At 54.0% G+C, this 26,671-nt stretch overlaps 1 long non-coding RNA gene and 1 other non-coding gene across 4 annotated transcripts in view; one reads left to right on the forward strand and one right to left on the reverse strand.

Annotated features, from left to right (window-relative positions):
- KIAA1614 (KIAA1614 ortholog) overlaps nucleotides 1–26,671 on the forward strand; it is a 40,369-nt gene that overhangs the window by 1,449 nt on the left and 12,249 nt on the right. For all 3 annotated transcript variants that reach the window (XR_013528963.1, XR_013528962.1, XR_004736526.3), the window contains exons 2-6: nucleotides 2,430–3,376; nucleotides 4,125–4,188; nucleotides 15,012–15,155; nucleotides 21,132–22,699; nucleotides 24,595–24,751. This is a non-coding gene — a transcript (KIAA1614 ortholog). The remainder of the gene's footprint in view (nucleotides 1–2,429; nucleotides 3,377–4,124; nucleotides 4,189–15,011; nucleotides 15,156–21,131; nucleotides 22,700–24,594; nucleotides 24,752–26,671) is intronic.
- Nucleotides 193–13,001, reverse strand: LOC144580086 (uncharacterized). The gene is made up of 2 exons (XR_013528965.1): nucleotides 12,883–13,001; nucleotides 193–1,808 (listed from the first exon to the last, which is right to left on the reverse strand). It is a non-coding gene; the product is annotated as an uncharacterized LOC144580086 (long non-coding RNA).

Here is a 26,671-nt window from a genome sequence, read left to right on the forward strand (position 1 = left end):
GCTGGAGGGTCGTGGGGAGGCCCGCCCTTCACGTCCATCTTCGTTTGGCCTGAGTTAGAGGAAATACATCACAGTGTGTGGGCCACAAAACCAGGCGGCTCTGAGCTGACCGATCTTCCCGAAAGCCCCTGCCAATGGGACCCCAGTGGGAGGGTCTCATTCTTTAAGGTCTCTGGGATGCTGTTACCAGAGTTTACCCATTAACAATTCTTACTTTTATTTTTTGGAGCCAGGGTCTCGCTCTGTCGCCCAGGCTGGAGTGCCGTGGTGCGATCACGGCTCACTGCAACCTCGACCTACTGGGCTCAAGCCATCCTCCGGCTTCAGCCTCCCAAAAGCAAAAAGTTCTTTTAACTTAGTAGAAAATGCTCATATTACATTCTAATCCCCTGTTTTCTGGATTGAACTTGAGAGGAGAAGAAGGAGGTGCAAAGGGAAACTTGCTGCATTCTCTATTAACTCATAGAACAAATTATTTCTGTCTTCCTAAAGATCATCCTTAAACTTTACTGGCTTAAAACTGATGCGACATTTCGCATTTTATGTGTATTTTGCTTTATAAAATATGTGCATTCCTGAAAGGTTGTGTATAAATTGAATTCTAATAAACAACTACAGAGGGACTTGCCATTTAAGAGAATTTTATGGTGACTCCTTGATCAGTGTTATGAAGTGGATAACTCATAATTTGTAGTTTATATACATAATTTTTATACATGAAGCTTACTTCAAGTGGGGCACATCTAGATATATGACATTAAAGTTGCCTTTTCTCAGAAGGTAGAATAAATGTTAAGACTCTGTGGCATGTAGGTATTCATGCACCACCCTCAGTCAAATCCCTGCTAACCTTCATACCTTGTGAAGGGATAAACTTGCAATGCTGGCAAGTCACCCAGCCTCTGGGGATGGAACATTCTCATATAAGAAATAAGGGGAGTGGGGTTAAGTGATCACTACATGTTTTGGAAAAGGCCTGGGCTTGGAATGAGAAGCTTTGGATTCCGAACTGGCCCTCCCCTTAGCACCTGTGTGTCGTAATCCATGCCTATTTCTCCATCTGTAGAAGCATAATAAAGTCATTTTGTTTTGTTCTGAGTTGGAGTCTCTCTGTTGCCCAGGCTAGAGTGCGGTGATGGGATCTCAGCTCACTGTAACCTCCACCTCCCAGATTCAAGTAATTCTTCTGCCTCTGCCTCCCAAGTAGCTGGGACTACAGGTGCCCGCCACCACACCCAGCTAATTTTTTGTATTTTTAATGGTGGGGTTTCACCATGTTGGCCAGGCTGGTCTTGAACTCCTGACCTCAAGTGATCCACCTGCCTCGGCATCTCAAAGTGCTGGCATTACAGGTGTGAGCCACTGTGCCAGGTCAATAATGCCATTCTGTCAGAGTTATAACAGGATTCTTGGCAGGGAGTGAGTTTGAAAGCACTTACAGTCCCGCCTGGCGTACAGCAGATGCCTGATTGGTGTTCATGACTGGTCAAGGTCTCCCTTTGAGTACAACCCTGTGCTCTGGTCCTGTGGCTTGTTCATCAGGGGTCAGGGGTAAGGTTGGGTGCATCACCTTCTACCGGAGGGTCAGATCCTGCTTGGTGTCTTCCTGATATCCATCATCCTCATTTGCTCCCCTTGGAGAGGAAAGAGCATGTTGCCTGTTAGCAGAGTTAGCAGATGTGGGCATCCTCCACTGAAACTACCCTTCAGCAAAGCAAGAGGCCAGGGATTGGGAAATCACCCTGGTTTTCACTGTGGTCCACGTTTGGCATAGGATTAGTTGTCATTTGAAGCTTCATTTTGCCCATCTGTAAACCAAGGATAGAAAAGCTAGAACACTGCTCAGACTTGGAAGAAAAAATTCAGCAATCACTTATTTGTAATCTTCAATGATTTGCATTTTTAAGAAGTGTTTTCATATCATCTATGGCAGGGATTCCCAACACCCACGCCTTGAACCAATAGTGGTCCACAGACCACAGCACTCCGTAGCCTGTTAGGAACCAGGCCACACAGCAGGAGGTGAGTGGCGGGTGAGCAGGTGAGCAATACCACCTGAGCTCTGCCTCCTGTCAGATCAGTGGCAGCATTCAATTTTCATAGGAGCATGAATTTTGTTGTGAACTGCACATGTGAGGGAGTTAGGGTGCAAGCTCCTTATGAGAATCTAATGCCTCATGGTATGAAGTGGAACAGTTTCATCCCCAAACCATTCCACCCCACCCTATCCCATCGGAAAAATTGTTTTCCATGAAACCAGTCCCTGGTGCCAAAAAGGTTGGGGACCACTGGTCTAGAGGGCGTCCTCTGCTCTGTCTCCAAGTTACTCTCATCTGGACAGGACTCAACACCAAGACACTGGGGCACGAGAGGTTGCGGGGGTTAGTCCTGTGCTGGATCTCAGGAGCTCTGTCTGTTTTCTCCTCCAGAGGGCCCAAGACAGGGAGTGGAGCAGCCAGGCCCATGGAGAGGACCTCAGCTATGGAGTGGAGTGGTCCCGAGCCACAGCCAGATAATGGACACCCTCCAAGACCCTGGCCTTGCCCTCAGGAAAACAGAACATCCAGCCTGATGGCCCTCCAGCCTCCCAGGGTATGGGGGACACAGCTCCAAGGCCCCTCTGTGCTGGAATCCAAGGTGAGGGCTTTGAAGGAGAAGATGACAGGTGGCAAACAGGGAGTCAGTCCCTGCCCCACTTCCCACGAGTGGTCATCCCCCAAGAAACCCAAATGCACACGAGGCAAGGCAGGGGGAGCCAGGACTCCGTCAGAGGGGTCTTTCCTGCCAGGTGCTGTGATGGCTCCTCATACCCAGAACCTGCCTGATGGGCAGCTGGACAGCGGTGTCAGTGTGGAGGAACCCGCCAGGGATGGGGGCCCCAGGCCTCCCAGGCCACCTGGCCCTGGGCGTGAGTACTGCAACTGGAGGAGCCCATGGCCTCCAGAGGCCGAATGGACACTGCCTGACCATGAGAGAGATCCACTGCTGGGGCCCAGCTCTTTGCAACAGAGCCCCATCCATGGAATTACTCCTGGACAACCTGGGGGTCCTGGTCTTTGTAACAAAATCATCCACATTCCCAGCCCAAGGACAGGAAGGTCCTACCCTTTTCCAGATGACGTGGTCACAGAGGGAGATCTGGACAGCACATCCCTGACCTCCGAGGAGGACTTTGCCCCCAGGACAGCCCTGCTGGGGGAGCCCTGGAGAGCTGGAGACCTGCAGGCTCTGGGCGCTGGGAGCAGCGCCTTGTCCCTGTCTGACCGGGTGGAGAGGAACCGCCTGTTGCTGCAGGAGATGCTCAGTGTTTCTGGGCAGAGCCCCCACAAGGCGGGAACCCCTGCCTGGACTCCGTCCTGGGACACAGCTGTACCAGGTGAAGCACACTGTGTAGGTCCAGGTGGTGGGGGGAGCAGGAGGGAGTCCAGAAGGAGGAAAAGGGGAGGAGGGGGCCCCACAGAGGAAGGGGACAGAAAAGGAGAGAGAGCGTGACAGGTGCCTGCCACCAAAATCATCAGGATAGCCTCTTATTCTTGGTGATACAGATTCTTTGCCACCTCACAGGCAGCCTGTCTGCTGAAGACCCCCATGACCCTGCAGACCAATGGGAGGCCACCCTGTGTGCCTGGGGTTAGAGGCCACTATGATGTCTTCCTTTTGGCTTGGATTCCTTTCCAGAGTGGCTTTTTGCCTTTCCCTCTAGTGACATGCCATCACCCCTAGTGAGGGCCCTCTTGTGGGGCAAGTAGACAGGAACCCCTTCCTAAAAGGAGGCTGGGTGTTCTAGCAGCTGGGCTGAGCTCAGACGGTAGCACCAATGGCATGTACAAATGTCCATGCCTGAGAGGACAACCTCCTTCCCTTCCTGCCTTCTCATCCCAAAAATCTCACAAGCTCATTCATTACCCCATCCCTGGGCCAATGCACATGGTCCTCTCAGCGTGTGGCTGTGGCCACAGCAGTCATCATGACAGACTCGGCCTCCAATTTTCAGGCAAGGTGTTGGATTTATCCTGGGAGTAAATTGCTTCAGGGGACACCCTTCTCCTCAGTGTTCACTAAACGGCAGCTGAGAGCCCCGTTTCTGGCTCTGCCCTGATCTCTGCTTCTACTCTGGATCCTAGAGCGACCCATGGGGGATGTGGACTGGGACTCGGCCATCTCCTTGCAGGACTCGGGCCAGAACAGGTAAGAGCTCAGAACCCACATGTTCTCTCCCTCCCTCCTCACCACAGTCCCTCTGTTTACTCAGCATCAGGACAGTAGGAGACTTCCCAAAATCAGAGGTCAAGCAGATGGCAGACTCCTGTACCAGCAGACCAGTGGGCATCATCAACCCTGAGACCCTGTAGAAAGTGCCAGTAACCCCCACCTCCCCAGGGTGGTGCCTGTCTGCTACTTGAGCAAAACCACCAGAAAACAAAGTGCATTGCTAACTACCTGCTTCATGTCCATGGAGCTATTTCCCTTGCCGAGGCCTCGTTCTCTTTTTTTTGAGATGAAGTCTTACTCTGTTGCCCAGGCTGGAGCGCAGTGGTGTGATCTCGGCTCACCACAACCTTTGCCTCCAAGGTTCAAGTGCTTCTCCTGCCTCAGCCTCCCAAGTAGCTGGGACTATAGACGTGTGCCACCATGCCTGGCTAATTTTTTGTATTTTTAGTAGAGACTTGGTTTCACTATGTTGGCCAGACTGGTCTTGAACTCCTCACCTTGTGATCCACCTGCCTCGGCCTCCCAAAGTGCTGGGATTACAGGTGTGAGCCAATGCGACTGGTCAGGCCTCTTTATCTTTAAAGTTGGGGAAATAGCATCTGTCTGGTTCACTTCACAGGACCATTGTGAGGCTAAGGTGAGATCATGGATGTGAAAATCTCTGGGGAAAGTGTACGAAGCCTTACCCCAATTCCATTCCCAGTCAAGGGATTGTGCTGGGATCATGTCAAAGATTTCACCTCCAGCCTTACCGTGCTATCCCACAGCCTTCACTCCAGCCCCTCCAACAAATATTTTGGGGAAGCTGGACCCACTGAGGTATAGCAGAGGAAGTGGGGCAGTGTCCTGAGCCAGGCCGGGTAAGACGAGTACACTCAAGGTGCGAGTGGGGCCATCTGCAGGCCTGAACTGCAGCCGGCACCTGCACAGAGGTTGAACCCAACCTCAGTCTTTGCCAGGCTCCTGGTCCATGAGGCTGAGAGGTTAGGAGCTCTCATTTCCCCAGCTGTCTGGTAATGTCAGCCTCCGTGAGGTCTTGTGGTTTCTGCTGAGGGCAGAGGTCCACACCGTTGTTCCTCTGGTGTAAGGCAGCTCCTGCACAAATCCTACTCAGTTAGGACCACCCTCCAAAAAACGTGGATGGACCTCTGTCTTTCTCTACTTGGGCTGCTATAACAAAAACCCTATACAGGCTGGGTGGCTTATAACAACAGAAATGTATTGCTCACAGTTCCGGGGGCTGTGAAGTCCAAGGTCAAGGCACGAGCAGATTCAGGTCTGGAGAGGGCTGTGTTTGGCTGATTCACAGATGGTGCCTTCTTGCTGTGTCCCCAGGTGGAAAAAGGGGCAAGGCAGCCCTCAGGGGCTTCTTTTCTAAGGGCACTAATCCCATTTATGAGGGCCGTGCCCCATGACCTGCTTACCTCCCAAAGCCCCACCTCCTAACACTCTCACATTGGGGATTAGGATTCAACATAGGAATCTCCAGGAGACACAAACACTGAGTCCTCTGCAGTCCCCCAGCCCCACACCTGCCTTAACCAAGCGAGGGCAGCCAGGTTCAGGCCACTGGGCTTCTGCTTGGCTGAGGGTCAGGTGGAGAGGGGGATATATGGCTCCTTCATCCCTTGCTATTTATGATTTGGAATCATAGTTGCCTCCCCTTCTGCCAGGAATTTCTCCCCCCTCCTCCATGGCAGCTGTTTCCAGGCCCTCCTGTGGTCCCCTGCTGGCCCTGCCACAGTGTTGAGGAGTGTGACTGCAGAGAGACCTGTGGGCCTCAGCCGGCTCTGCTCCCCTGTTCAATTTGCCTTCTGTCTTTTTCCCTCCTGTGCGGAGCCCTGAAGGAGAAGGCTGGGTGATGCCCCCACTGTGGAGGAGGTACTGCCTTTCCCTGCAGCTGCGCCCCCCACACTTCCTCCCTCGATGAGGGGAGACGCAGCCACTGGGGATTCTGCTCAGGGGTCACTGCTGAAAAGAGAAGCCAAAGCTCCTGACAGCCCATTGGATACTACGGAATAAAACCCACTCATTTTCAAGGAGGAGAACCTCAATCATGGGCAAGGAGGGACTTTCCCTTAATACCGTGAGGAAACGGCATTTGTGTAGAATCCTTGGGACTGGGGTTTCTGGACTGCTGTTTGAGCTGCCCAGGCCCCCAGCAGCCATGGGCTGCATCAGAGTTCAGGCAGGGTGAGTGTACCTGTGTACTGTAGAGTGTGTGCCTGTGTGTGTGTGTGTGTGTGTGTGTGTGTGTGTGTGTGTAGAGAGAGAGAAAAGATCTCTTAGTGGAGTTTTAGGACCCTGTTCAAAGACCGTTAACAAAATATTCCCTTAGAGTGCCTGGCAGATCAGGGCACAGAGTGTTGTACAGAACCACATTGTTTGGGAGTCATTCTGAGTGCCCTGTATCCTCACTTGGCGCTCTGCAGTGAGGTCCCTGCTGAGTAGACACCCAAGCTGAAGGGCCATATCTTGAAGCCCCTTGGTTAGGGCTCCCTGACTGGCTCTATTCCTGAGTCCCCTGGGCCAACATTAAGGTGGTCCCTAAAACCCTGCAGGGCTCCCTCTTTCCCCAGAGCAGGATGGAGTGATGGATGTTAGTTCTGTATCGGTGAATTTTCCGAGACCTCTGGAGTAAGGCATGCTTCCCTCGGCTCTATGCCCGGGGAGTGCCACTCAAGGCCAGAGTCCTGGGGCTTAGTATCTGTTCTAAGGGGCTAAGGACTTTGGGCAGAGAATGCTGAGGCTGTGGCTGACCATTAGATGGCCACCCCAAAGGGGGCCCCAGGACATCAGTCAGGATGTGCTGTGGCAGGAGGAAAGGGCAGGACCTCACTCATGAGGTCGTGAGCCCCTTGGATCTTCTGAGGGTTTGAGGTCTTCCTTCACATTCAGTCAAGTATTGCAATCAAATCACCATGACAACCAAGTTAAGCCAGCATGCATTTGATGGTGTCCATAATGGTTATAGCTCTGCAGAGCCGTACGATGAGGAGCTCATGATGTGATGGTGACTGCAGAGTTCAACACAGCCTGGGGGCTGGCCTGGCTTGTGTGGGGCAGTCACCAGGAGTCAGCCTGGGAGGCAAGGACCCAGGACCTTAAAGGCTAAGGGTCAAATGCAGAGGAGACTCCTGGCCCAGGATTGTCCCCACTCTACTGAGGGGTAAGAGAAGGCTCAGTTGCAGAAGACTGGAGCCTCCTAGTGGCAGGCAAAAGCCAATGTCAGCAGCAGCCGTTTTTGCGCTCTTATTACATGGCAGGTGCTGTGCTAAGTGACGTTTCTGCATTCCCATTTTATCCTAATAACAAACTGTTTATTGTTCCTGTTTCACCAACAGAGAGACCTCTCTGGGGGGAGTTAAGTGACTCCCAGGATCCTCTAGCTGCCAATTATTGGAGCCAGAATTCGAAGTCAGGGCTGCCTGGCTTCAAGGGTGGTGCTCTTACCATCGTGCGGCACTGCCATGAGCCGCCCTGTCCCTGCCCCACAGGCCACCCCTTGGGCTAGGTATCTGGAGGTCCCCTTCCCCTCCTAGCCCGCTCTGTTCTCAGGTATGGGCAAAGAAGGGCAGGTGATGGACACTATGGGATACACTTATTTTTCTCCTAGGTCACTATCAGGACAATTCAGGAAATGGGGTTTGGATTTTGGGGGAGAGGATGAGGTGAGAGGTTGGGCCTCAGAGAGGGCAAAGGGGATCTATGCCTGGAAGGACCCATAAGAGAGAAGGGGAGAGGACAGTGAAATGGGGAGCCGTGTTCAGGCTGTCTCTGGGCCCCTTCCCTTCCGTGAGCCTCTGAGAGACACACTGGGATCACAGATTGCCTTAGGATCCCAGTAACCCAGCACAAGTGAAAGGGTGTGACCGTGAGGAGCACAGTAATCAGCGCAATGCTGGCCCCAGACCCTGCACCAAATCAACTTCGGAGGCTCATGAGCCTGTGCCAGGTGGCCAGCAGCCTCCTCCTCGCAGTCTCCATGGAGGCAGTGCTGCTGCGTGGCCCAGGCCCATCCTGGTGCATATCGGGACCTTCTGCGTGTGTGTGATCTGGGAGGTCCCAGGTTCTGAGTGTGTCTGCAGGGGCTTTAGTTACCGATTGCTGTGGGGAGAAGGGAGAAGAGAAGGTCTCAGTTTTGTTTTATTTGTGCTGTAGTGATGAAGGAAGCTCAGGGGACGTCCTAGGTTGTTTATTTTCCCTCATCCCTGTGGTGGGGTCATGCCCATGTGGGGATCCACAAGCCCAGTCCCTGGCGTACAAACCCTTCAGGAAACCCTTGTGAGTGATCCCCAGATCACTTCACAGGCAGCGGGGGAGGGTAGGCGGTCTGATCTTCAGGCCCCTGCTGGGATGGCTGGAGGGGAAGGGGGAGCAATCAAAACTCCCTCTCGTCAGACAGTTTCTGCACTCTTAAGTTAAAGACAGGCAGCCCTAAAGAATTTCTTGCCGGGCGCGGTGGCTCAAGCCTGTAATCCCAGCACTTTGGGAGGCCGAGGCGGGTGGATCACGAGGTCAGCAGATCGGGACCATCCTGGTCAAGATGGTGAAACCCCATCTCTACTAAAAATACAAAAAATTAGCTGGGCACGGTGGTGCGTGCCTGTAATCCCAGCTACTCGGGAGGCTGAGGCAGGAGAATTGCCTGAACCCAGGAGGCGGAGGTTGCGGTGAGCCGAGATCGCGCCATTGCACTCCAGCCTGGGTAACAAGAGCGAAACTCCGTCTCAAAAAAAAAAAAAAAAAAAAAAAAGAATTTCAGGGACTTGGCCTGTGGTTCAAGTGGTCAGGCCCACAGCTGTGAGAAAAATCCCAGGCTTTTACAGCTTAATATGTTAATTAGCATTTTTGGAAACAGATAGGGAAAAACCAAAATGTTTTTACCTACTTTCACACACTCAGCCCAGCACAGAGCACTTCACCTCCAGCCACCAAAACGTGTGCAGCTGTCCCCACACGCCAAGCAGTTCTCCTGTGGACCACACCTAACTGTCACTGATTCCACCCAGTTCTGACACTGTCTACCTGCAGACAGTATCGGGCCCCACAGGTTGAGGTCTCAGTTCCACAAGACTATGCTTACTTCAGATGCCAGTCGCAAGTCCCAGCTTGTGACCTGCACTTCAGACCAACCAGCTATAAATCGGGCTCCCACTGTTCCTTCCTTGGGTTTGATTACTTTTTACAGGATGGTTCACAGAACGCAGGGAAGGGCTTAACTTGCATTTACCCATTTCTTTTGAAGAATATTACAAAAGACACAAACAGCCACGTGAGGAGAGGCATGGGGCAAGGTCCGGGAAATGGGGCACCACCCCCAGAAACCTTCGCAAACTCAGCTGTCCCCAGGTTCCCCTGCCAGGCCTTTGGGTGTTTGTGGAGGCCTCATTATGTAGGCATGATTGATGATGTCATTGGCCACTGGGGGTCAGCTCAAACTTCAGCCCTTCTCCCCTGCCAGAGGTTAGGGGGTAGGGCTGAAAATTCCAGCCATCAAAATGATTGGTCTTTTTAGTGACCAGCCCACATCCTGAAGCTATCTAGGGACCCTTAGCCACCAGCCGTCTCATTACCATACAAAAGGCACTCTGATCATTCCTGAGAGTCCAAGGGTTTAGGAGCTGCGTGCCAGGCGCGCCAGGAGGTGGGACCAAATCTGTATTTATTAGATCACAGTATCACAGAGCTCCCCTGTGAGCCAGCCACTGGGTGCGATCCAGCGCAGTTTCACATGGAACTGCCCATTTTTGCTCTCTGTGCCTGCACCGGCTGCAGCCATCGCTGGCACTGATGTATCTCCTCCCTCAGCTCCTGGGGCAAGAACTGTACTGTTCTTGTCTCTCCAGGCCCCATTGCCTGCAAGTGTGTGCAGGGAATAGGCTCTCAGTCAGAAGCGTCTGGCAGAGACATACAGGGAAGAGTGTGAGTGAGGGCTCGGCAAGGGGGCATGGTGAGTCCCAGCTGAGTGTGGGAGAAGAGACAGTCCTGCACCACCCCAGCATGCCCAGGGCTGTAGAGGTGCCTGAGAACACCCCAGGGCACTGTGTAACCAAGAACAACTGAACCCCTGCCTGTCCTTAGCTCTCCCATCGGCTCCCATCCCACCCCACTGATATACACGCCCAAAGGAAAGTCCCCTTACCACTCCCAGCCCCACCGAGACTAAAGCAAAAGAAAAAATTAAATGTAACAACTCAACAATGTTTTAGGATTCTTAACACTCTCTCAGCGTCTCACCCTGGGTGGAGAAGGAAGCCCCACCACAAACCCAGTGCCACCTGGAGCTTCCTGATACCCTGTCCCATGCTGTGTCATTGCCACACCCACATACACATCACATATGAAAATCTCATGATGGTTCCAATCTTTACCAATCAAGGAGCTCCAGAAAGTCCGTTTATCCAAGGCCATTCATCTGATAGTAGCTAGTCTGAAATTCTAGAAAAGAAAACCCTCTCCCCTACCTGCCGGAGTTGAACAAGCCACTGGTCCCCCATCTGAGGGCATCTCAGTCACCCACCTCCTCTGTGGCCACCCGGGTCCCACACCTGAGGCCAGGAGGCTCTGACCAAAGGGGCAGCCCAAAGCCCCCCAGATGGGAGCTGAGGCAGTGGTAAGGACAAGCAGGGGCTCAGCAGACAATCTGTTCATCTGCAGGAAGGCAGGGACAGGGTGGCTCTGCTCTCCTCAGAAGTCAGTGTCTTAGGCACGCACTGCAGGCCTCCATACAGACCCTTTTGTTGAAGGAGGTGGATTCTCCTAGCTGCCGTTCCGGGGGACTCCCACTCCTCCTTCTCCATTGACAGGAGGGCCTGTTGACTGTCTGGGAATCAGCTTTCCTCCATGATCACGCAGCCGGCCGTCTCCTGTTTTCTATCCTATGGAAGCCCTTTTCTGTGGAGCCCTGTCAAAGGCTTTTCAAAGTCTAGAGCAGAACCACCAGGCCCCCTCCAGCTACAATGTAGTGTTTGTCACTTCCAAACATGCCTTCTCCTTGCAGACAAGGTGACCTCTTTGCAGGTGACTTTAGTACATGTTCAGGGATTCCATCCTTTGCTTAGTAAGGGGGTAAGAGTAATTTAACAAAACAGTGGTGCTAATGATAAAATAATAATAGCACCAAGTGCCCAGCTCTGTGCTAATCTCTTTTAAGGGAGTCAATCTCACTTAATTTAACAAATGAGCCCTTATTAGCAGATAGGGAAACTGAAGCTGAATTCCTAAGGAACCTGCCAGGGTGACACAGCTAGGAAGTGGCTGTCAGGGATTAGAACCCCAGGCAGGCTGCCCCCAAGCCACACACTTCCCCGCCACTCTAGGCTGTGTCCTGTCTGTGTCCTGCAGACCTGGGAAGAAGACACCTGTGCAACCAGCATGATTGTCTGAAACGAAGTCCCTGCCCTCATGGAGCACATGAGCCAGAATCAGTTCCAGGTGCACCTTTTTCATTTCCCCTCATTCAGAAAATTGCACACAGAATAACAAACAGTAAGACAGCTCTATCTGTGGTCATCAGAAAGCTTTCAGATACGCAAAAATGGAACAAATGCTAAGCACAAAAGTTTCTCTGTGTTCTGTACACTACATATTCTCCCTCTACTGGCTGCATCCTGGAATCTGGGAAGTGCCAGATCACTCTACATTCCAGATTATTTCTCCATCCATGTAACTGGTTAAACACAGACCCGCTGAGCTTATTATTTTAATCCAGGATTATGATGGCTGCAGAAGAAGGCCACTCTGTCCCCTTGACCTCCTTGGCTAGGAGAGCAGTGGTGGTTCTCCTGCCCTGCCTGGGTGGGAGGACAGCAAGCCACAGCTAAGCCTGTCCCTCCACTAGGAAACTGGATAAAAAGGGAGTGCCCATAGTGGAGGGGACCACACGCTGCCCTTTGACCTTGTGAAGGAGTCGAGGACACAGGTGACTGGAGGGGCCGGGGAAGGGCCGGTATACACTAGTGGAACTCCAGCTTTCCCCAGCAATGAGCTCTTTGTAGGCTCTGCCACTCACTGACAGCCAAACATCTGTGGTGGGAACTCCCCCAAGCAGGGACCTCGAAATCTCATACCCCACCTTATGTCTTATCAGACAATGTGGCCAAAGATCCAGGGTCGCAGGGTAGCACTGTGAGTCATCTCCCCTCTCCAGCCCCCACTGCTTGTAGATGGGGAAACAGGCCCAGGGAGGCAAAGCACTCAGCCACTTTATTCATATGTTCCACCCTCTGAGCTAATGAGCTCCAGAAACGCAGGCTTTCAAGAGAGTGGCAAAAAGCTGTCGATTCTTAGGTAGGAATTGCCTTTGCCTGGCCATGCAATGACCACCCCAACCCTTCTAAGAATTTTTCAGAGCAACTGTGGGAACTGGGGTTGTGGCTTAGAGTCCGTGATGGGAAGGGGCTGGCTCTAGGGCTGTGTGCCCTCAGCAGAGGCCAGAGTCGGATTAGACTGGGAAGTCTTCCTCAGATGAGAGAGTCTGAACCTGTCTGCTTGGAGGGCTTGGGTGGGCCTCGGGTGGACTGGTGTGATGTGGGATGAGAGGTGGGCAGCAAGACTAGGCAGACTCAGCACCCACCCCCTGTGCCTGCTTGCTCCCTGCCTTGGAGAAAGACCACCTTCCCTCCACGTGGCTGGCCAGGCCCTCGTTTCCTCAGGGTGCACACTGACCTTGGCTGCAGTCTGTGAAGGTGACTGCCACTCCTCCCTGCTCAGTGTGGTACTGCATGGATGCCTCCAGGCGCCTAAAAAGCTGTGCTTTTCTAATCAGTGGAGAACCAGCTTTGTCTGCCAGGAACTGAAGCAAGACAGCTGATGAGAAAAAAAAAGTAACAGCTCCAAGAGGAGGGAGCAGAAAGGAAACAGCAAAGCTGGAAAATGGCTTAAAAACCTGGGGGCAAGGCTGATCCTGGCAGCATCTGGCCAGCTGCCTGGGGCCCTCCTGCCTGCCCACCAGGTCTTGAGACAAATGCCCTCCGACAGCCATGGAACCACAGCTGTCACCGGAAGGCTCCGAGTGTGCGGGCTGGCAGCCAGAGGCCCACGGCTGCAAGGGCGCCTCTCCGGGCTGGTAACCTCATTATCTCTGCTGTCGGAGCAGGAGCCCCAGGGAGCACAGCTGCTCTCAGCCGCCTTGGAGGAGCTGTCTGCTCAGTAAGCTGTGCAGAGGGAGGCCTCTCCTGCCAAAGAAGGCTTCATGGGGCAGCGGGCCTGGAAATTCGCTTTCACATCCCTCCAGTAAAACCCTCCTTGTTCCAAAGCCATGCCTGGGCCCTGCCAGGGTTCACAGGCACAGATGGTGCCTTTCTTCTAGCAGTCTCCTCCTGCTCCCCAGTGGCCCCAGAGCAGGGTTGGATGCAAATGGGGAGAAGAAAAAGAGACTGAAACAAGAAAAGAAATCACAGTCTGCCCAGAGTTTGTCCAAAGACGTCCCAGGAAGCCTTCCTTGGAGGCCTCAGAGCTGTGCCATTCCCACTCTCATCTCTGTCACCCAGGAAACTGCCTGGTTCCTTCCCCCGGTCAGGACCAGGCCCCCTTTTCCACGTGGAATAGAGGGTGGGGTGGGAGGCTGCAGTTCTGAGATTAAGACTGTGTTGAGTCTCTACCTGCCGGAGACTTGTGTACTCGCACTGTTGAGGACAGCCCAGCATATGTGACAGCAAGGACAGGGGCAGCCAGTGGGGATGATGGAGTTACCCCAAAGAGTGTGTCTGCCCCCAAACATCCTCTGCCTGCCCTGGGACCCAAGGTGGGAGAGGACAGGGGCTGCAGAACGATGCTGGAGGCAGTGGGGCTGGCTGTCGTGTGCTTTGCTCGGCTTGCAATTGACGTTCGACCTTGAACAATGTGCCAGCGTTCCTGTCTGCTCTGGACACCCTCATCTGTCACGTGGAGAGAACACCTGCCCTCGGCCAGCTTGGCTGGGGGGAGCAAGCTCCGTGGAGAACAACGGCTTGTCAGTGGGAGGTTGTGGGCTGCTGTTATAGCTGTAACCCAGCGCGGGCTGCATGTCACCAGCTGAGAGACAGCTTTGAAAAAGGACTGCTGTCATTTTCTGCAACTCTGGACTGGCCAGGGAGGCAGCACATCTGGTAGGGGGTGGGGGCTGGTGGAGGACCCTTATTATTATGAAAATGGAGCCATTTGCTGACTTGGTTTGGGTCCAGTTTAATTTCCCTCAGCCCTGAGCCCGTGAGCCCTGAGCTGGTGCCTGATGATTTTGGATTGGGACTAAGGCTAGAAAACACCAGGATTTATAAAAATGCCATTCCCCCAAAGGACCCAATCTGTGCTGGACAGAGCCCTGATTCTTTGTGTCTGCAGTGGGCGCTAGTGTGGTGCTGTGAGTGTGGGTGCAGAGAGACAGAAGGAGAGAGGTGATGCGTGCAGAGACCATCTGTCTGGGCACAGGCCCAGCCCAGCAACCCTAGGCCCTTTCCCCCTCCTCCTCCCAGATCGCTCCTGCTGTCTGCCTGGGGACAGCAGGCAGGGAACAATAGAATAATCTGGAGACTCTCCTTTCTAGATCCTCTTGAGGTCTCTGTCTCCAGTCTCTGAGCAGATGTCCAAGGCCTGGCCAGTAACCTAGCCCCCATCCAGAGCCACGCAGGGCCATTTCCCAGCCCCAGGCTGCAGGCCCCCAGGCTGGGTTCCCTGTGCATGGGAGCTAGAGAAGGAAGGCTGCACATGCAGGGCTTTTTCTGGCAGAGCCAGTGTTTGACACTGCTAAAGCCCTCCTAATCCGCGTTATTTTCTTCTAATCCCTCCCCTGCCACCCTGGCCTGTGTGCCACCCTACAGGTCCTTTGGTCCCAAGCCGGAGCCTGTGCTGAGCCCCAGGCATGAGGAAGCCAAGCATCTGCTGCAGAGTGCCCGCATGAAGGCCAGGACCCGGCCCCTCCGTGCCAGCCATGACATCGTGCCCACCATTGCCCAGGGCAGCCGGTGAGTGGGACCTGGGCCAGACCGGCCTGGGAGGGCCATAGCAGAAAAGGGTCAGCAGTGTGAAGAAATTGGATCTAGCCAAATGCTGCCGCTCACTCCTCGTGTGTGTGTGTGTGTGTGTGTGTTTTCCATATAAGGCTCTTGCTTTGATCATTTAGTCAGTCAACACACCTTTCCTGAGGGCCTACAGTCAGGCACTGATATATAAAGATGAATGAAACATGATCTGGATCCCTGAGGGGATAGAGGTCACAGTCTCCAGGGAGAAAGAGAGGCAAACAGATATCCAATTCTGTGGACTGTGTTGTAAGAGAGGAAAAGTGGCCGGGCGCGGTGGCTCAAGCCTGAAATCCCAGCACTTTGGGAGGCCGAGGCAGGTGGATCACGAGGTCAAGAGATCGAGACCATCCAGGTCAACATGGTGAAACCCCGTCTCTACTAAAAAGATACAAAAAATTAGCTGGGCATGGTGGTGCATGCCTGTAATCCCAGCTACTCAGGAGGCTGAGGCAGGAGAATTGCCTGAACCCAGGAGGCAGAGGTTGCGGTGAGCCGAGATCGTGCCATTGCACTCCAGCCTGGGTAACAAGAGCGAAACTCCGTCTCAAAAAAAAAAAAGGAAAAGTATGTGTGCTGAGCTGGAAACTGTTAACTCCACCTGGAAAAGACAGGTGAGGCTCCTGAGAGGAGGTGACTTCCAGCTGAAACTTGAAAGAAGTATAGATATGCACTGGGTAGATGAGAGAGGCAAGGGTGAGCATCCTGGGGATGGAAACTGAGCAGAAGCACTGTGCTCAGGAGTTCAGCCAGGCTAGAGGGTAAGGATGTGCTGGGCCACGTGGCGTGAAGGCTGGAGGGCTCACTAGGGCCAGGTCATGGAGGCATCCAGGCCTGCAGAACAGTTAGACAGCTGATGTCTGCTGCAATATCTGGAGGCTGCTGGAGGACCCTGGACAGGTGGGCAGCATGATCGCACTTCAGTGATGCCATTCTATCTGCAGAGATGTGCTGGGGCTGGGAGACAGGTGTGGTGAGGAGGATGCTGCTGTGGCCCTGCTGAGCGGTACAGAAGGGGAGGGTGTGGAGATTTCACAGAGACCCCAAGCACCAGAAGCAAACAGGCTTAGTGAGTGCCACACCTAGAGCCAGACCACATGGGCTTGACTTCTGCTTCTGGAACTCAGCTGGGTGCCTCTGCGGAAGTCTCTGTGCCTCAGTTTCCTGACCCACAAAATGAGAATTGTAATAGTGCCCGTCTTACAGGGTTGCTGTGGGGCGATGTGAGCTAATACGCATAAAGTTTGGAACAGCGGCCGCCATGCAGTGAGTGCTGCAGGACTGTGAGCTCCAACTACTCCTCATTTGGTTGCAGGGGTGTGGGAAGTGTGAGAAGGGAGGCATCTGGAACGCGCCCAGGGTTCCAACTCGGTGTCTGTGTTTGGTGGGGCCTCAGCCAAGGGGTGAGGGCTCAGTGCAGGGTCAGGCATTGGAGGGGGAGGTGCTCTCAGAACATCCACTGGCAATCGCCCCAGGCAGTTGGATACAGGATTTTTAGAGGAGGAGAGATCAGAACTGAAGATCTGGACATCATCCCCGATTTCACAATGGTATAGCCGTGGTGAGGGAGAGCTTGTCAGGAATGAAGACATGAGAAAACAACGAGGTCAGGACGTTCAGACCAGCACATCATATACATGACTGCCCCCTGAGCAACACACTCCATCCCCACCACTCTGCCTGTTCTGCCTGTGGTGCACCTTGAAGAACCACTTACACATGGCCTTCACCACCACACGGAGCCATCTTCCAGTCATGCGCCTGGGCCTGAGATGAGGCTGCTAAGCTACGCCAGGTCTCGCCAGGCCCAGGCAGGCCCCCTTCTGTAGCTAGCAAAGCCTGCGGCTTCACTGGCATAGTGGACATGCTGCATCTGCCTGTCTGAATCACCACGTGCCACTGGAGGGAGCAGGGCTTCTTAGGGAGCGGGGATCTTGGTGGAACTGGACCGAGATCCAGTTCCTCTGATGCTCGTTGATGGAGGGTGCCGAACTGCTCATTAAAGGCTAAGGAGCTTCATGGAGCCATTGAGATGACTCCTTCATGAACGGAGGTCGTTGTGACCCCTAGGAGAGGGGTTCAGAGGACCCTCAATCCTGGCAAGGGGTGCCAAGCAAACTTTGCCTTTCCACATCTTGTGCTTTGCCTCTCTCTCTAGATGGAGGGCACTTGTTAGGAATGGACGTGGCTTCTTCAGGGCATCCTAACTATTCCTCTTCACATTTATATAAGGTAAAAAACCTTAAGACTTCCAAGCAACTCTTCTGTCCTACTTTGTATAGGCATTTAGGTTAGGTCGGGTGGCCTCAAAATAGTCAAGACTATCTGCAAAACAGTCTGCATTGTGTAAAGGTCCTCTTGGACACTTCTTCCTCAGATCACTCCAGCAGCTTACAATAACCCCAATCACTAACTTTAAAGTAGGCTCCCTTTTGCAGGCTGTCTCCAGGCCACAGAAATGCTATAGAAATGCAAGGTGACCCACTTTAGCAGCTGCTATGTCCAGAAAAGAATTACTATGACTTGGCAGCGCTGCTGAATCCTCAGAGGGTCTAGCTGAAAAATCAATGCCAGATGGCTTGCTGCAGATGCTTCTAAAGGTTACGCTCCATCAAATCACCCTGGAGGGCCATACTGAGTTAACACGGCAATGGCACACAGGTCCCAGGCCTCAGTTAGATGCAGGAGGCCCCAGCCCCGGCCCAGATGCGTCACTTCTAAAGAGCGACTTGGTGAAAGGTGATGTAAGAGGAGGGGCAGGCAGAGCAGTCTCAGAGGGCCTTCTTTATCCTAGGTCTGGCTAGAGGCAGCTGGGGCAAGCCTGAACAGACAGGGATTCCAGGAGGTGAAGAGGTAGCAGCAGCTGCACTTTTCTGGAAACAAATTAATACAGAAATGAAGCAGCTCCTGGAAGTACAAGATCTTGCCGTTTTGGGGCTAGACATGCCTAGATGGGTGTCTCTGGAGGCAGGAGGGCAGGACACGTTGGCAAGAGGCAGGGCTGGTAGGTGTTACTGTCCCGGGTTAGAGAGAGTGGCTGTGCTGAGACTGCAGAGTGTGTGTACATCACATTGAGTGTATGGTTAGGTCAGCAATGCTATGGAAAGTGGGACTCTGGAAAGGGGTCCCCGTGAAGCCAGATGTCTCCAGAACTGTGGCAGGATCCTCCCCTAGAGGGGTGACTGCTGGGGCCTCTGCGGAGCCTCCCCTTGAGAACTTGGTGGGTGTGGGATTTGCTCACTGCTCAGCTGCCTCATTCGCCCCGCACTTGTCTTCAAAATCCTCATCCTGCCTTTACGCACTGTTGCTGACACTGCCGGTGGGGCTTCTGAGTTGGAATAATTGGGTTGAAAGAACCTTATGTAATTAAGCACTCCTTAATTTCTCTTTTTACAAAAACAGTGTCTGCCTCTGCAGTGAATTCCAGGATGGCTCAATTCACCATCTGACGTGTGAAAGTTAAGGCCACCAATGTGGCTCATAGGACCCTGGATCCCTTGTTAGATTAGGACTGCACTGCCTTTAAAGCTAGGCTTCTTTTCTCCCTAGAAATCACAGCCCACGTTCTGCAGATAGGGCACTAACTTTGGGGCCTGTGGAGGGGTTGTTGTGTGAAGCTGTGTGCAGACTCTCCCTGTGGGCCTTTGCCTGCATCAGCTGGGCTGGGCTGGGAAGACGTCCTATCTGTGCAGTGGGGTAAAGCATCTGCCCAGCAGGAAAGCTCCTGTTTCTGGGGGTTGAGTGACGCTGTTTATCTGGATGGAGCCTTCCTTTTGGGGGCTGTGGGAAGGGAGTGTGCTTCTGGAGAGCTGACCATGAGCTCCACATGAACAAGGACTCATGATATCTCCAAGCAGGCAGATCCACTTGCTTAGCAGGAGTTCTCTCTCTTTTTTTTTTTTTGAGACAGAGTCTTGCTCTGTTGCCCAGGCTGGAGTGCAGTGGTGAGATCTTGGCTCCCTGCAACCTCCACCTCCTGGGTTCAAGCTATTCTCATGCCTCAGCCTCCCAAGGAGCTGGGACTATAGGCGTGCATCACCACACTGGGCTAATTTTTTCTATTTTAGTAGAGACAGGATTTCATGGCATTGCCCAGGCTGGTCTTAAACTCCTGAGCTCAGACAGTCTGCCCACCTCGGCCTTCAAAGTGCTAGGATCACAGGCATGAGTCACCATGCCTTGCCAGCAGTTCTTTTTTTAAAAAATTTCACCCTGGAGCAGTGCTTATGGGGGGAAATGACTGGAGTCAGAGGTAGAAGCAGGTGTGGAGCCCCCATTGCCCATTGCCTTTTGCATTCCCATGAGCATTCAGCATCCAATAGGTAGAAGTCAAATGCAGGTAGGCTAAGAAGAAAGATCCAGGAAATGAGGCAGGAGGGTTGCATGAAGTCAGGGAAGGAGACCTGGAGGACTGAAGGCCTGGGAGTGTAAGAGGAAGTGGGAAGGAATGTGCGGAGCCTGCATTTTCCCTCCAAAGTGTATGCAGTTGGCCCTGTGCCCTCTTCTAGGTTAGTGTGATAAAGGCTGTGCTGCAGTTGGACCTACAGACAGGAGGCAGTGGAGAGGCTGGATCAGAGGCCACTGCAGGGGTCCTGTGTGAGTGAAAAAGTGGTACGTGAAAGAGACAAGAAACAGAATCTCAACACTTAGCAGTGGATTGGTGAGAGGCCACTGCTGGGAAAAGGAAGGGAGAAGTATGGTCCTTACTTGGATGCTCTCTGATAGAAAATGGCCCATGAGCCTGGTTCCATTTGCATCGTGGCCTGAAACTCAGGTTACCTGGCTCTGGGGGGCCCTGGTGTGAGATGTGTGCAGGTGTTGTCTGGAACAGAATGGGACTTGACCACCTGTCACAGTGTCTCCCAGAACCAAAGTGGATGACAGATGGGCAAACTCTCCCCAGCATAGCAGTGCCATCCCCAGTAAAAGCAGGATGAGACTGTGTGCGAGGGCTGGGGAGGGGCAGGCATGAAGTGGGGATTGGAACAGTCAAGATTCCAGAGCCCAAGGAGAAATGTTACCGTTGCCTTGTCTGAATTTTGCCTAAGCAAAGTGATGTGGAACGCTGAGCAGAAACTTCCAGAGCAAGAGCTTAGAAACCCTGACTTCAGGCCGGGCTCAGTGGTCCACACTTGTAATCCTAGAACTTTGAGAGGCTGAGGTGAGAGGATCACTTGTGCCCAGGAGTTTGAGACCAGCCTGGCCAACATAGTGAAACCTGTACAAAAAACTACCAAAATAAACCAGATATAGTGACGCATACTTGTGGTCCCAGCTACTTGAGAAGCTGAGGTGGATCACTTGAGCTCCAGAGATTGAGGCTCTAGTGAGCTGAGATGGTGCCACTGCACTCCAACCTGAGCATCACAGCGAGATCCTGCCACTAAGAAAAAAAAAAGAATCCCTGACTTCAGTTCTCATACAGCCTCTCCTTTAAGTGGAGACTTAAAATGTCTTGTTCCCGTGAGAGCATCATAGCAAATACATGTTTCCACAGTCACTACCAAAAATATGTGGTGGTCAGGCTCACTTCCTCTCCCTAACAGATGCACACACACAGACAGCGCCCTCCCCCGCCACAACACACACACACACACACACACACACACACACACGAGGACTTTGGCATCTTCCCATCCAATAGTGTTTCATCTTAACTCAGGCTGAGCCATGAAACAGAGGGAAAGCCAAAAGCAGGGAAGGTGGCCTTGGTTCTGTTTAGACCGTCTCAGGATCAGGATCGGCTTGCAAGCTACTCTGGTTTGCAGAGACTCCCCAGAAGCCCGCTGCGAAGTAACCTTGTGGGCTGCAGTTGCCATTGAGCACGGTGGGAGACAGCCCAGCGCGGAGGGGGTAGGGCCTATGCGCTACCTCTCCACATTTCTGCCCTTGACCTCTCTCCTTCTGTCTGTTCATCAGAGACGGCCACAGAAGCCCAGCCCGGGACCCCAGGACGACCCTTGCCTGCAGAGACAGCCTCCAGAATGGGCACACTAGTGATTCCTCCAGCGGAGAGTCCAGCGGCGGGCCGGGGCCAAGGCCGAGGCGGGGCCCCTCACCGTCGCACGTGCGTTTTGAGGATGAGTCTGCCCGTGAAGCCGAGTGCCGCTACCTGGAGCGGCTGCAGCAACGCCAGCGCCAGGTGCTGAGCACTGTGCTGCAGGCGGTGGACCAGGGCCCCCTGCGCTCCAAGCCTGACCTCGCCGACTACATCAACGGGCCCCCCCGGCTCCGGGATGCGGGGCAGGGGGCATTCCACCGGCTTGTGGGCAGCCTGGACCGCAGGGGCCCCTTGGTGGCTCCCACACTGGGCAGCGAGAGGAGGTGCCAGGCCTGTGGCAGCTGCATCAACAACTTGTGGCCCACCCAAGGGAAGGCGGCCCCTGACCCCAGGGCCCTCCAGGAGCCCCAGGCTCCCCGTGGGATGGAGGGGTTACTGGGAGGCCTGAGCTCCCCACTCCGGCTCCTTCCTGCAGAGCCCGGGCTCCACACAGAATGGATCCGGGAAACACACATCGGAGACACTGTGTGCCCTGCAGAGGTGCACTCTGCCCTGGACAGCACAGACACCTTGGACAGCTGCAGGACCGACAGTGAAGAGGCAGGGATCTCTCAGGCCAGCCAGGCCTGTGAGCAGACCCGAGGTAGCAGCCCAAGACTGAGACTGCAGGGCTCCAGGCCTCAAGGCCACAGGTGGCCCAAGAAGGCTGACACGGAGCTGCCTTGGGGCCTCCAAGCCCGGCAACACCTGCCTGGGGCTGATGATGTGGAGTTGGGAAATGAGGTGAAGGAGGACAGAGGACACACGGCTGGGGGGACTCTATTTTTGAGAGAAGATGCTGTCCCTAAGCCTCCCGGCCTGGAGTTGAAGCGGGTATCCCTGGGACCCCAGTGGCAGCCTGGACCAGGGCTGGGAAGTCACCAGTCTCACTCTTTGGATTCTCGGACTCCATGCAGGACAGCCTATGCCACCACCTCCCCCAGGGCGCCTGAATCATTGGGGCCAGGAGGCCAGGCCCAGGTTATAGAAAGCCATGAGTCCCTGGAGATTGTCTCTCCTTCCTCCCTGCAACAGGGCCCTGCAGAGCCTTCTGCCCCGAACCAAGCCCAGCAGCCAACAGCTTCCTTTTGCCCTGAAGGCTGGACGCCAACCCCTCCCCCTTCACGGAAAACCACCTCTCCCACATCTCACAGGAAGGCAGCCCTGGCTGGACAGCGCAGGCCAAGTGACCAGGGAGAGCCTGTGGGTATCCCCCGGCCTCCTTCAAGAAGTGCGGTTCTCAGGACCTGTGAGCTGTCCCCATCACAGACCCAGCCCAGCTGCCCTCAGGTCAGGCACTCACTGCTGGCCCTGTCCACCAACAACTGCAACAACAGCGCACCTCGGGGGCTGCAGGAGCCCTGTAGGGGAGCCGTCCACGAGGGTAGGGTGGAGAGGGGCCCCCGCAGCCGGGAGCCGGAGCCGCCCCTGGAGAACAGCAGAGATGGTAAGGGGCTGCCGCTGGTTCCTGCCCAGCACAGGCCTGGTGTGGTTCTAGAGCAGAGGCCCGGACCCACCTGTGACACCCAGGCCTTCAGAGTCATCCCCTTCTATCTCAATAGTCAGATGGCAGTGTCACACACTATCCCGGCAGCCCCTTGCAGCCACTCTGAGGTGTCAGGGTGCTGGTGGTGGCTGGATGGAGAATTCACCACCAGCCTGGAGGCAGATAAGCAACTCCCTCCTGGGAGAGGCCGAACCATGGGGAAGGCAGTGGAGACTTCCTCTTCCTGCTGGGAACCCCGAGGTGTGGGCAGAAGCTCCAAGCTCCATGGCTGTTGGAGGCCTGGGCTTTAAGGGATTTATTCCCAACAGAGCAGGAAGAGGCAGCAGCTCCAGGATTTACTATCTGCTTAGAGCAGTAGGTGCCCACTAATGACATGGCAGAGGCCCTGCCCCTTCAGCATCATTGTTTCATTTCATTCATTCACTCATTCATTCCGTCAGTATTGGCTGAGCACCTGTTATGTGCCAGGCACTGTACTAGGCACTGTGGGGAATGCATATGTGAATACATCAGCAGGAGTCCTGCCCTTGAGGCATTCTGTGGCCAGGCAGACACACTGTCCAGAGGACCTGGTGACCAGGGAAACAGGGCTCCTAGGCGGTGTGCTCTCTGGTACCAGACCCTCCGTGACCCCTGGGCCTGTTGGCAAGACTGCCGAAGGGTATGGGTCTCACCACTTTGCCTTGGCAGGGGTCCTCACGCTGTGGGAGAATCCCATAGCTTGGCAGCTCAGGCCTTATCCTCAGTGTTGTGATCCCAGGTGACCAACTCTGCCGCTCACCCATTTGTTGTGATCCCAGGTGACCAACTCTGCCGCTCACTTTTAGGCAGAGATAACAGGCACACTCCACACATTTTTGCTTTAATATGCCCATGGCTCTGACAGGCCTGGGGCTTGGATAGCTCAAGAGGGATCCAGGGCTTGGCAACAGAGTGGAGGGAGAGAGGGCAGAGAGATGACAGACATTATTGAAGATGTGGATGCAAAGTCCCCTCCACTGCACAGGAATACACAGACTCCGTTCCTCTCCTTCCCTTGCTTACACAAACTGGCCTGTTTCTGGGCTCCCTTCCTCCCTGTGCTGAGTGGCAGGTTCCTTCTCTGGTGGGCTCTAGGCAGGCCATGGGCTTGCCCCAACCACTTCCTGCAGGGCTTCCTTTCTGAGACCTGCTGACCTCTCTGGGCAGTCTGGGCCTTCACCTCGGAGCTTGGAGCAGAGTGAGTGAGGCCCTGGGTGAGTCCCTCAATCCCTCAGCCTGCCAGCTTCCTCCTCGGTAAAGTGAGGACAATGATGGAGCCATCTCCTGGGATCCTGTGAGCTCACCTCCGGAGAGGATTCCATTCTGTGCCTAGCACATAAAAGATCTCCAGAAACGATGGCTACTTGAAAACTCCTAGAAATCATAACTGACAAGATTGTGGGGTTTGTCCCAGGAATAAAAAAATTTTCCCTGTTCCCACTATGTCCCTTGATATGGAAGGGCCATAGCTTATCACAGTCAACCTTGCATTTAACACACGGTGACTATTTACTGTGGACCAGTAAATGGACTATTTCCTGCGCTGGATGATGAGGTTACAGCAGTCAACAAGACTCAGTCCCTGTCCTCAAATAGTTTCCAGCCTAGAGGACACTCATGAGGGGTCCTCAGCCCTGGTCATCTAAGAGGCCACCCCACCTTCCCTCACTGCTTCCCGGGTCTCTCCACTGCTCTCATGGGACTCTGCCTCTCCAGCTCCTCACACCCTCCCCGTCATTGGAAATGTCCCTTTCCCCCATAGGACCTGTGGAAAGAGCCAACCTGACTCAGGTGGGATGCTGTGCTTATTTCAGGAGGCTCCCAGGGCTTTCCCAGCTCAGCAGATGTTGACACCATCAACTCCACGGGCATCACCCTCTCCCTGTTCTCAGAGGACCCAGAGTTCAGCCAGGAATCAGAGGGAAGCCTGCAGAGGACAGAGTCGGGATCTGGAAGACATGTGCTGTCGAAGTGAGTGACAGGAGAAAGAGCCCAGACTGCAGAAGGGGGTGGGAATGGGGGCTCTGGGAGGGGCAGAGAGCCCCAGAAGTGGTGGCATGACCCACCGCACTGCTTCTAGTCCTCAGAGGATCCCTAGACTATGAGCAAGCCTGGCAGCCCTACCACTCCTCTCCCAAAGCCATTTAGATGGATGCACCTGATCATTCATTCATGGACCATCCATTGAATGGCCTCTAGCTGCAGATGCTGTGCCAGCTCCTGGGGCAAAGCTAGCAAGGCCCTAACCCTGGGGGAGCCCCCAGGATGGGGTTACCTGTCTGAGAGGCTTGCTTCTGTTCTGTGCTCGGAATTAACCAGATGTTGAGGAAACAGAGCCCAGCAGTCACATTTCCCTTTTCTCCTTCAACTGGTGGGGGAGTGGGGTCTGAGTCCTGGCCCTGGGGACCTCCTTGGCTTGCCTCAAAACCTTGGTGAGCCCGGAGCTCTGGCCAGGGCCTTCTCTTCCCTGTGGCACACTATGCCTGGTGGCCACAGGCAGCTCCAGGCCTGAAGAGACACCCGGAGCCATCTCTCCATCTCCAGCCCCATCTGCTCTCTAGAACTCCAGAGCTGCACACCCAGTTTCTTCTGGACATCTCCACTAGGGGGTCTGATAGGCTCCTCAAATCAAAAGCTCAACAACTGCCTCCCCCATGGCCTCTTCCCGGCAAACATCACCGGGATGTCTGTCCGCACAGTGCTCAAGCCCACATCCGGGGGTCTGGGGCTGCTCCCTCTTCCTTCTCTCCCACTGTAGCCCTCTGCAAGTCCTTGCCAGCTCCGGAATCCCGTCTACCACCACTTCTCTTGGCCTGGACTTGTGGCCTCTTTGCTGTACAACTCCAGTAGCCCCTGCCTGCTCTCCGCCTTCACACTTGCCCACACAAGAGTCAAGAGTCGCTCTTTAAAACCTTGGTTAAATGGTGTCATTCTACTGAAAACCCTGCAATGGTTTTTCCCTGCATTTGGAATAGACTTCACATGCTGGCTGTGGCTGGCCTTGCTCTGTGGAATCCGCCTCATCTGCCTGTCTGACCTCATCTCGTCCCGTCTCTTCCCCCTTTCTCATCCCGTCTCTTCCCCCTTTCTCGTCACGCACGCCCAAGCCTCATGGCCTGGCCCCTTCCGGTTCTGAAACACGCAGAGCTCTTCCTGCCCAGGGCTGCAGCACCAGCTGTTCCCTGCACCGGGATTACTCACCTGCAGCCGTGGCAGCCCTGGCTCCTTGTCACTCAGCTCTCAGTTTAAAGCTCCTCTTCTCAGAGAGACCTTTCCCACCACTCCATTTTAAAGAAACACCTGGTCAGCCTCTGCTTCACCTACATGGGACACGTCTCCTTTGTCTTCCTGGTCTGCTGTTCATAAGCTCCTGAGAGTAAGCACCTTGCGTGTCTTACATACACACACCCAAGGGCCTAGAAAAGGCTGCCACATACTAGGCCATCAAGAAATACTGAATGAATGGGCTGGGCATGGTGGCTCATACCTGTAATCCCAGCACTTTGGGAGGACAATGTGGGTGGATCACTCAAGGTCAGGAGTTTGAGACCAGCTTTGCCAACCTGGTGAAACCCCATCTCTATTAAAAATACAAAAATTATCTGGGCATGGTGGCGTGCACCTGTAATCCCAGCTACTTGGGAGGCTGAGGTAGGAGAATAGCTTGAGCCTGGAGGTCAAGGCTGCAGTGAGCTGTGATTACACCACTGCACTCAGCCTGGGCAACAGAGTGAGACTCTGTCTCAAAAAAGAAAAAAAATTGAATGAATGATTGTGTGGGCACTTAGAGGAGTGCTATGGGAGGGTGCTTGCCTGCGCTATTCTCACCAAAAGCTACCCAAGCAGAGCATCTGGCAGAAGTCCACTCGGCCTTTTTTTTTTTTTTTTTTT

The sequence above is a fragment of the Callithrix jacchus genome, chromosome 18 (assembly GCF_049354715.1).
Source record: "Callithrix jacchus isolate 240 chromosome 18, calJac240_pri, whole genome shotgun sequence".
Lineage (NCBI taxonomy): Eukaryota > Metazoa > Chordata > Mammalia > Primates > Cebidae > Callithrix > Callithrix jacchus.